The following is an 11,236-nucleotide window of genomic DNA, read 5'->3' as shown; positions in this document are numbered from 1 at the left end:
ACTCCTCAGGTGTAAGGATCATCAGGCTTTTTATTTGTCAGTAGTATCATAAGCACTTATAATATGTGGAGCTTTCACTGAATTCAGTTTTTTTATAGACACGACTCCATCCAATAATTAGTAATTTTAAGAAATAATTGCCAAATATTGTGTACCCAGTGCTAGGGGTAGAAGAGAATGCCAGGCTATTAGTAAACTCTGTCAGAAACACTGTGATGGAAACACCAAGATCTCTAAAAATAAGAATACATGCTGTCTTTCCTTGTGGAAAGGACTGGAGTGAGATTCTTCAATGAAAGTGAATAGCTTGGACACCAGCTGTATCTTGTTCAAATGCAGGGGTACTAGTTGTATTCTTGGCTGAAAATATCAGAAGCTTAACTTGGTTTATTTAGGCAGAAGAGGGATTTATAAGAAGGGTGTGTGGGAAGTGCTGATATTGGAAGTTTTGTGCATGCAGCTTAAGTAGGAACCAGGAGAGGTCAAGCACAGCCAAGCTCCAAGTCTGCTCAGGAAGCTGATCCAGGAACTGTCACCACTGATCATGCATTTCCCACTATCAAAATTGACTGCCCTGAACACTCATTGCCATATTCTTGACTTTGTGGATGAATTCCACTTGACCTTGAGCCTTTGCATCACTACTCCGCTCTTCAAAGTCCCTGGTGAGAGTGTCTGAAAGGCTGTACATATCATTTGACCAAATTCTAGATACCAGGCAAGGAGAGAATCTGTTTCTCTTCAGATTTCTTAGTGGGGAGGCAGGAAATTCCCCAGCTATTAGAAGTCCTCAACTCCATAAACAGAGCTCAAGCAGGGGTCCTGGGCACTCAACTTTAATGAGCCCTATATAGTACTTGGTCAAGAGTGAGCCCCCAAATTGAGACCTCAGCCCCCATCACTTCTACCCTTATTGTCTAAGGTCAAGAGTAACACTTGGCTTCCCCTAGGATAACTCCATTCCATCATCTTGGTTGGGAGGGGGGTGCACCAAGCTCCAAGTACATTTTGTTCATCTCTGACAGGCACTGGGACTAACATCCCACTCTCTCAGACACTCAGCCCAATATTGGCAGGGATCATGAGAGAGCCCCACAACCGCCATTCCCATCTCCCTACAGTTTTACCCTCATTAACACCATCTTCCTTGAGAATACCAGAAATCGTGTAATTTTGCTCTTTCTCCTTTATTGCCATTTTATGTTATCACAGCCTCAGACACCTTATCTCCTATGCTTAGAACTATATATGATCTGTACATTTCCTTGTCATCTATCTTCCACTCATCCTCAACTCCTCAGCTTCTCCACTGAGACCAATGGAATTCATTATTTATCACCAGTGAACTCCTCTATGTCTTCAATCTCTTCCTTGATTGGCCCCTGTCTCTTCTTGTGCCATCATAAACCTGGAACTTTCCTGGGGTATTGCTTTCCCTGCAGCACTCCTAAGTGGTAGATGTTTATTTCCATCTATTTTATTTCTTTCCCTTTTACCACTGAGCCTAGAGGTCTGTCATTCCAGACCTCTTCCTCTTTTTTCCTTACAAACCTTCAGCTTAAAATCTCAAGCCTTTTAGATTATGTTACCCATTATTTCTCATTATTGGTATAATTTACCTACCTCCTCTCCTTGACCTATCATAATTCTTATTGATTTCAGTATGTACATAGGTAACATTTGCAATGTTAATACTTCTCAGTTACTTGATCTCCTATTTTCTGATTATCTTGTCCACCATTCTACCTAAGTCACACCCAGATCTTATCATTACTCCAAATTTCAACCAATCCGTAATTTCAATTTTTTACACAACCTGACTTTTCAACTCACTTTTCTATTTTTTTAAAATTTATTTTTTTAATTTAATTTTTATTTTATATTGGGGTATAGTTGATTTACAATGTTGTGTTAGTTTCAGGTGTACAGCAAAGTGATTCAGTTATACATATACATATATCCATTCTTTTTCAGATTCTTTTCCCATGTATGCTGTTACAGAATATTAAGTAGAGTTCCCTGTGCTATACAGTAGGTCTTCGCTGATTATATCTACTTTATATATAGTAACATGTATATCCTTCTATTACTCCAATTTCAACAATCCCTTTACTCAAATGAGACCTCCAATCTATTTGTCTTGATACCTTTTCTGTTCTCCAGTGTATTTCTTGATGTCCTTTCTTCTCTCCTTATCCAACTTCAATTCTGTGGCCAATTATTTTATTAACTTGTTTAAATGTATTATTTACTCCATTGCCCTTATTCTCAATTTTACAATTCACTTGACAAAATCACAACTCAGGTAAATCCAGCTCTCTTCCAACTCTGCACCTGTATCAATGCAAATAAGTATGGCTTCTTAAAAGTACTAAAGCATGCTGATGGACCGCATTTTAAATTTATGACCACAGTGCCAGGTGTGCTCTTAATGCTGCTGCACAATCATAAAATATCTCCCTGGTCCATTCACTTTGCAGTGCTTTAGAAGTTCATTCACATCTTGGTTTTCCTCCTCAAACCACCCATACCTACTCCACCAGCCATATTCTCTAGCACTTGTTTATTCTTAGACTGATGTTGTTATTTTTAATAGTTGATATAGCAATAGGTCATACTGATTTTTTAAAAAAATATATTTTCTACTTGATTATTTCTGGCATATACCTATATACCAGTTTATTTTTCTTATTCTTTTTTAACTCAACTGCTTTACTACATTGTCTAGATCTCTAATAGCTATTTTGTGGACTATTTGGAAATTTATAGAAAAACAAAAATATCACATACAAATGAGTTAAATCCTTTTCTTTTCAATATTATAAATCCAATTTTTTTTTTTGTAGTGGTTTGGTTGCAATGTTCCAAAAGATTTTGCTATTTGTTGTAAGTTAAGTTCTGGTTAGTTAAGGAATTTTCTATCTATTCCTAGGTTGATAACTTTTTTTAACAGAAAAAAATCATATCTAAGAGCACACATTTAAAAAAATAACTGGAAGTTTAATGCACACGACAGGGATTTTTCTGCTTGTGGGCTCAGCTTTAGAATGTTGACACTGGAAGTTGTCCATTTTCTACAGAATCACCAAATGCCTTTATGCTAAGTTGTTTTTTCCTAAGGCTATTCAAATGGGGAGGGCAAAATCAATAATTGATCTGCATCTGTGATGTAAATGCCCAGTTGCTGGCATTTTGTATGTGATAGAGAAGTTGAAATCTAACTGCATATTATATATACTTATGCTTAATCTCCAATTTTCAAGTTTTCTTAGAGTCCTGAGTTTTTGCTAATAAATTTCCCTCAGAATAAACCTCTGATTTTGTACCTAAAGAGAGAACCAGGGTAATAGTTGGCTGAAGTGAGAGGGTTAGACTGTTGTATACTGACTTCTAAATGAGCCCCTATGATTTCAGCCTGTCACCACTTTTCAGCCTTCTTCTATACAGAATTTCTGAATTCTGAAATATGGAATTTTTTCAAGGCTACTACTGTAAGTTCTTTTCTTTGTATATCCTCCACAGCATGTACTCTAGTCTATGAATTCCTCTACCACTGTAAATATTCCTATTCCTTTATTTGCTTTTAACCTTTAAAAATTTTGTTAAATTCTCCAATATGTTGCACCATTTCCATTCTCTTTTCCTTGTGTACTGATGATGCTTTTATTTTTATTTATTACAATCTTAGTGAGTTCTCTGGAGAAATGAGAGACACAGCATGTTTGGTCAGTCTGCTGTTTTTTTTTTTTTTGTTTTTTCAGTGGCAGGTAGATTTTATTCGCCTGGGACTAGGACACACCAGGGATCTTCCCACACGGCAGGGGCTGGGGGCAAGGTTGAAGATCAAATCTGATGGTCACTTGTGGTAGAATCGCGGGTTCTGGCTGTGCTGGATGAAGGGGAGCCGAGGGCCAGGCTGACTGGTGGTTGCAAAGCCCGACTTTCCTGCTGGTTGCATCTAACAGGGAGCTGGGGTGAGGCCAGGAGTCCAGGGGCTGGATGCCGAGCTTGGGGATGCATGGGGCGCAGGGAGGATGAGTCAGAGAAGGCTGTCTGTTGGTTAGCGTGTTCCATTTGTTTTTGCAAGGACGGGGCACCACCAGGCTGGAGGAACCCTGTCTGGGTGGGCTGAAAGTGGCTGGCATGGCATAGGGCTGAGGCTGCGGCTGAGACAGGTACTGTACTCTGAGCTGCTGACTAGGACTCTAGGCAGGCTGTGTGGGTCCATAATGAGGTGGGGGCTGAGCAGTCCCATAGGCGCCGCCCGGGGTTCCTTGGAATTGCCCATGCTCTGGGGTCCCTGCGAAAGCAGCTGCTGAGCCTACGTAGTGCCGGGTTGTAAGCACTTGGGGTCCAAACATCTGTTTGGCTCTGTCTGCTGCCATGAGGGTGCCTGGGCGATTGTGTCCTCCAGGGCTCCCCTGCATGCTGAGGAGGTGAGTTCCAGTGTGAACGGTCAAGCCTTACTGGTATGTCAGAGTGGTCAGGTCACTCTGCTCTTTTCGCCTCCGTTTTTCCTCCTCATGTAAAACCTTCTTGAGCTGCAGGAAAAGCTGATGTTTCTCTTCCTGTAGGGCTAAAAGCTTCTCCTGCAACTTCAGGATTTGTTCCTTGGTTTCCTCTAGTGACATTCTCTCTTCCATCTCCTTTTTCTTCCTTCTCTCCTGCTCTTCCTTCATCTTCTGTTCCCTCATCTTGTCCACCTCTTCCTCCTCCTGTCTCTTGCGCTCTCGCTCCATCATGATGTGCCGGTGCAACGCCCTGGCCATGGCTTTGGAAAGCTTGGGGCGCTCCAGCAGCACAGGCATGGTGCTGCCGGGGGCGCTCGGGCCGTGGGCGCCCGGCTCTGTTGCTGGCTGCCAGACCTTGGGCTGGGCCTACGGGTAGGCGGGCGCTCAAGGGGAGTGCCCCGGGCCGGGCGGAAGCCGCCCGCCCGCCCGCCGCCCCGGTCAAGTGCCCACTGCCCGGCCCGGCCCTCAGCGCGGCTCCTTCGCGTGCGCGGCTGTCTGCTGTTTTAAACTGAATTTTTTTCCATTTTATAAATTTCATAACTGAACTATCTATATAGTTTAGAGTTCATTATGTATTATGTATTTTACTATTAATATGTTCTTTTGTTCTCTTCTTTCTTGGACTCAGTCTTTTTTTTTTTTTCTGGAGCACATACTTTAATAATTAATCAAGGAGAAGGAATTAATTTTAAGCCTCCTCTTTTTTTGAACTTCTGAAAATGTATTTCTTTTGCTTTTACATTTGAATATAATTTGGATAAGTGCAAAATATTTTTCCTAAATACATTGTAGGCATCTTGGAATGTTTTCTAGAATACTGGAAATTTTAATTTTTCTCTCAGCTTATGGAATTTTCCATTTGTTGTTTACACGTAACAAATGTCACCACAATGTTACTGTCTTCTTCAATAATAATTTAAGCTTTCACTGACTCTATATGAGAACTCAAAACTTTCTTCAGATTAGGGATTTTAAAAAATTATATTTCCTTATTATTTCTTTGACTCTCTCTTATCCATCAATCTCTTACATCTATTCTCTACATCTCTTAACTTTCAAAAAATAAATATACTATTTCTTTCTTACTTTTCTTTTGTCTTGTGTTTTGAGAAAATTCCTGCCTTGACTTTGTCATTAATTTGATTTTTCACCAGGAGCCATTCTACTATTTGACCTTCAGATAAGTTCCCAACTGCCTCTCTGCCTCCCCACCAACCTTATGACTTATCAATTGCATCATAAAAAATTTCTCCAAAACTTAGTGAAAGTAAAGTAGTAAAGTAAAGTATCTTATAGTTTCTGAGTGTCTGGAGTCCAGCTAAGGATTAAGTGTATTCCTCTACTTCAAGGCTTCTCACAAGATTCCAATCAAGATTTTGCCCAGGGATGAAGTCTCATCTGAAGATTTGATTGAGGGAATATCTACTTTCAAGTTCACTCATGTGATTGTTGGCAATATGCAATTTTTCAGGGCTTTTGGACAAAGGGACTCAGTTTCTTACTAATCATTGCCTGTAGGACTCCCTCAGTTCATTGTTATGGGGGCTTCTCCTTATGTCAGCTCACAATGTGGCAGCTGACTTCCATCTGAGTGAGCAAGCATGAGAACAAAAGGATAGGCAGATGGAAGCCATAGTCTCCTTGCAACTTAATCTTTGAAATGCTATCCATCAATTTTGCCATATTCTATGTGTTAGAAGAAAATCACTAGCTCCAACCCATATACAAAGATTAAGAATTAAGACATGAATACCAGAAGGTAGGGCTTGCTTGTAGCCATCTTGAAGTTTACCTACCAAGCACCCTCTACCCATTACATTGGTTTTAATAGCTAAAAATTCTCATTGCTTTTTAAATAGTGATGAGTTAATTTTTAATAAATGTTAAATCCTTCTGAATCTTTGGGAGGATGCTAATTATAATTAATTTTAACATCTCTTCTGATTCCTGCAACAACCGTTTTGTTCAGTGGTTAGTTCTTCTGGTTGTTTTGTCTGTTGATGATTATTGTACACCTTCACACATTTATAATTAAAAGGTTACTTTGATCAGTATTGAATGTACTCAACATGAGAAAAATCTGTATTCTGCTGGTAGTGAATACAGATTCCAATTTTAAGATTCTGGCTTGTGTGGTCATGCAGAGAGGGGCTGAGTGAAGACAGAGCTTGGTTGGTCCACATAACATTGGCCTCCTGAGCACAGTAGAAAAGTTATTTGAGAAACTCCTCTTTTTCTGCCTAGAACCAAGGCTCATGCTGGGTTTTTTGTGCTTCTAAATAGAGAAACCTATTTGAGATTTAACCTGAGGGCAGCTACTCTGAGAGGAGCCTCATGCAGCTATTTCTGTGGTCTTTAATTACACCAAACCTGCCGCATGGCTCACTGAATTTTTCAACCCTGCAGGCTTTGATTTGAGGTTAGGCCATGGCTTTTCCAGGAAAAACTTCTTTATGAGGTTCTGTGTTTCTTTCCTGTAGAAATTCTCAGAGTGTTCTCTCTGTTGGGTTTTCTGATAAATCTCAATATATCTCCTTTTTTTATCCAGAGTCTCTTTAAATCTTCGTCTTTTAATAAGACACTTTTTAGATTTCTAGTGACCAAGATGGTGTTAATAGTCCCCTCAGCTTGACTAAGCTTTAGACAGGCTTCTAACTGACTCTAGGCCCTGAATCTACCTTTTCTTAGAGCTATTACTTGCCATGCTCCCCAAACTGCACACACACATGATATTTGTGTGTATGATAAGCATCACTGAAGGCTTCTGGCAATAGAAGGCTTTTACATTAAAGCAAAACAAATTTTAAAATTTATTGTCAAATATTTACTTCCATAAAATTCTTTAGACTCCTGACCAGCTAGAATTTTTCATAAAATATTTTAATCTGCTGACTTTAACTCTCTGTCATTTTGCTGCACCCCACTTTGTCTCTCAATACCCTTCTTACAATTTTTGTTTTTCTGAGTTTGCATTACTTCTCGTCACCATCTTCCTCAACCCCATTTCCAGAGAAATTTAGCTCTCAATTCATTGTACAGTTCCAGAATAAATTTTGCATACCCAAGACCCTATGTTCTCTGAACAGAAGACTGCCAGCTTGAAGGTTTATCCTTTACTTAGGACAGAAGAACTAATCAGGGCTTTGAAACACTGGTTTCCCATTCTACTTTTGAAAATAAGCAGCTATAGTTAGTTTGTATTATAAATGTTATTTCATTATACTACAATTGAAATTGTCTAAATATTTTTATAAAATCATTTTTTAAATGCCTGAGATTATAACTAAAGACCAGAGAATATTTCAGCCTTAGTTTTTCTGCAAATTACTCTGTTATTGAAAATGTTATGTTGTGATAGAATTGATAGAATAGTATACTAAACTCCTTTTTATCTCTTATGGATTTTCTTTGCTTTTATTTTTATATGGATAAGTCCAAGATGTTTGGCCAAGCTATGTCCATATACTTTTCAAAGAGAAAAATATACTAAATACATTTAGAAATTAATTTGTTTCTATTATGTCTTAAAATAAATGGAGAAGAAACAAGGAGTCCAAGCTGGTGGTGTAGAAAGACCTTGAATTCACCTCCTCTCACAGACACAGCATATTTACAGCTACATGTAGAACAGTTTTTCCTCTGAAAAGGACCTGAGAACTAGATAAACAGCACCTCCACAACAAAAGGCAAAAGAAGCACATGGAGAAGGGTAGGAGAGGCAGAGACACGGCCTCACCTGGGACCCCCCCAGATGTGGTGACCCCACAATCAGGAGGGATCCCAGAAAATACAAAACTTTAACTCAAGGAGTGAAGGGATAGTGCCCCACTTCAGGCATCCTGACTCTGGGAGCTGGCACTGGAAAGATGGGCCCCCAAAACATCTGGTTTGGAAAATTAATGGGGACTAACACCAGGAAAACCATAGAACTGCAAGGAATGGTGATCCTACTCTTAAAAGGCTCCTGCACAAACTCTCTGGCACTGAGAACCAGCACAAAATCAACAGATTAAAAAGTGCAGAGACATTTTAAAGCAGCTCTAGGAGAGGCAGGAACCTGCAAGGACTTGCTGCTGATGGAGCCTACAGGCACCATTTTTGGTTCCCTCTCTCTAACCTGCTACTCTGGAGGGTGTGCTCCACCCACCCATGCTATAGCAAGGCTGGGCAAGCACTCTGTGTCCCCCCCACTCCCCCACGAGCACCCAAGTCATAATTTGGCCAGGCAAGCCATCTGAGCCCCATCCACCATCTGCAGGGACCAAGTTGCAACCAGAATGGGTGAGAGTCCCAAGTCCCATCCTATTTGTGCTGTTGCCAAGTGACAACTGGACTCAGTGAGCACCATGAACCCCACCCTCCCTGTGAAGCAGCCAAGCTGAAACCACACTGGGCAGATGAGTCCCCTGAGCCCCACATTTCCAGCGCAAAAGCTAGACCACAACTGGGCTAGGTAAGAGCCCTTAGTCCTACCCTCCCCATGCAGCAGCCAAGCCACAATCAGGCCTGAGCTCCTCTCACTTGCCACAGTGCTTGAGTCACAACTGGGAGAGGCAAGCAACTTAAAGTTGCCCTTTCCACACAGTGGCCAAGCCACAGTGGGTTGGGCAAACACCCTGAGCCCTGCCCTCCCTGGGCAGCAGCCAGGGCCCTATTATAGCTGGTGAGCTCATGCAGCCCACACAAAAGATGCCCAAAGAGTGCCTGGCTCTGGTGGCCAGGCGAGACTGCACTTCTGGCCTACACAGAACAGCTCCTACACAAGACCACTCTTTCAAGGCTGAGGGAGGTAGTTGATTAGCCTAACACATACAGACAAACATAAGCAAAATAAGGAGACGAGGAATTCTGTTCCAAGCCAAAGAACAAGGGAAATGCCTAGAAAAAGATCTTAATGAAACAGATAAACAACCTACTTGAAAAAGAGTTCAAAATAATGGTCATAAAAAAGCTCACTGATCTTGGAAGAAGAATGTATGAACATGGAACTTCAAGAAGGAGATAGAAAATATAAGAAGTACCAAACAAAAGTTATAACTGGACTAAAAAATACACTAGGGGGGGTCAACAGCAGAGTGGAGGTACAAGAAAAATCAGTGAGCTGGAAAACAAAGCAATGGAACTCACCCAGAGAGAACAACAAAGTGAAAAAAGAATTAAAGGAAGTAAAAATACCTTTACAGAGTTGTAGGAGTACATCAAGCAACATATTTTTCACATTATAAGGGTTCCAAAGGAGAAGAGAGAGATAAAGGGCCAGAAAAATCATTTGAAAAAGTAATGGCTGAAAACTTCTATAATATGAGGAAGGAAACAGACATCCAGGTTTAGGAAGCCCAGAGAGTTTCAAATAAGATGAACTAGAGCCAAGATACTTGTATTCAATACTTTGAAAACTATAAGACATTGATGAAAGAAACTAAAGACAACACAAACAAATAAAAGATATACTGTGCTCATGGACTGAAATAATTAATATTGTTAAAATGTGCATACTACACAAAGCAATCTACAGATTCAAATGCAATTCCTATCAAAATACCATGGAATTTTCCCTAGAACGAGATCAAGTAATCCTAAAATTTGTATGGAACCACAGAAAGACCTCAAATAGCCAAAGCTATCTTGAGAAAGAAGAACAAAGCTGGAGGTATCACACTCCCTGATTTCAAACTACTACAAAATTACAGTAATCAAAAAATATAGTGGCACAAAAACAGACACATAAATCAGTGGAACAGAATAGAGAGCCAAGAAACAAATTCACACTCATATGGTCAATTAATCTATGACAAAGGAGGCAAGGATATACAATGGGGAAGAGACAGTCTCTTCAATAAATGGTGTTGGGGGAACTGGACAGCTACATTCAAAAGAATGAAACTGGACAACTTTCTTACACCATATACACAAATAAACTAAAAACTGATTAAAGAATTAAATATAAGACCTGAAACTATAATACTCCTAGAAGAAACTATAGGTTGTGAGATCTTTGACATCAGTTTTAGCAATATTTTTTTGGATATATCTCCTCAGGCAAGAGAAACAAAAGCAAAAATAAACAAATGGGACTATATCAAACTAAAAAGCTGCACAGTAAAAGAAACTATCAGCAAAACAAAAAGACAACCTACTGAATGGGAGAAGATATTTGCAAATGATATATATGATAAGGGGTTGTTATCCAAAATATATAAAATGAACTACCATATAATCCAGAAATTCCACTTCTGCGTACTTGTCCAAAGAAAACAAAAATAAGAATTCAAAAAAATATATATACCCCCTATGTTCATTGTAGCATTATTTACAGTAGACAAGATATGGAAGCAAACTAAGTGTCAATTGGAAGACGAATAGATAAAGAAGATGTTATTTGTGTATGCTTATTATATATATATATATATATATATATATATATATAAAATGGAATATTACTCAGCCATAAAAAAGAATGAAATCTTGACATTTGCAACAGCATGAATGGACTTAGAGAGTATTATGCTAAGTGAAATAAGTCAGACGGAAGACAAATAACTTATGATCTCACTTACATGTGACATTTAAAAAACAAGATAAACAGAAACAACTCATAGATACAGAGAAGAAACTGGTGGTTGCCAGAGGGGAGGGGTTGAGGAGGATGACAAAATAAGTGGTGGTGATTAAGAGGTATGAACTTCCAGTTATAAAATAAATAAGTCCTGGGGTTGTAATGTACA

General features: G+C 39.5%; 1 pseudogene; it reads right to left on the bottom strand.

Moving 5' to 3' along the window:
- Nucleotides 1–3,754: 3,754 nt before the first annotated feature.
- On the bottom strand, nucleotides 3,755–4,873 carry LOC132511061 (G protein pathway suppressor 2-like; annotated as a pseudogene).
- Between the last annotated feature and the right edge of the window lie 6,363 nt (nucleotides 4,874–11,236).

This window comes from Lagenorhynchus albirostris, chromosome 20 (assembly GCF_949774975.1).
Source record: "Lagenorhynchus albirostris chromosome 20, mLagAlb1.1, whole genome shotgun sequence".
Taxonomy (NCBI): domain Eukaryota; kingdom Metazoa; phylum Chordata; class Mammalia; order Artiodactyla; family Delphinidae; genus Lagenorhynchus; species Lagenorhynchus albirostris.
This window is presented reverse-complemented; position numbering and strand designations above follow the sequence as displayed.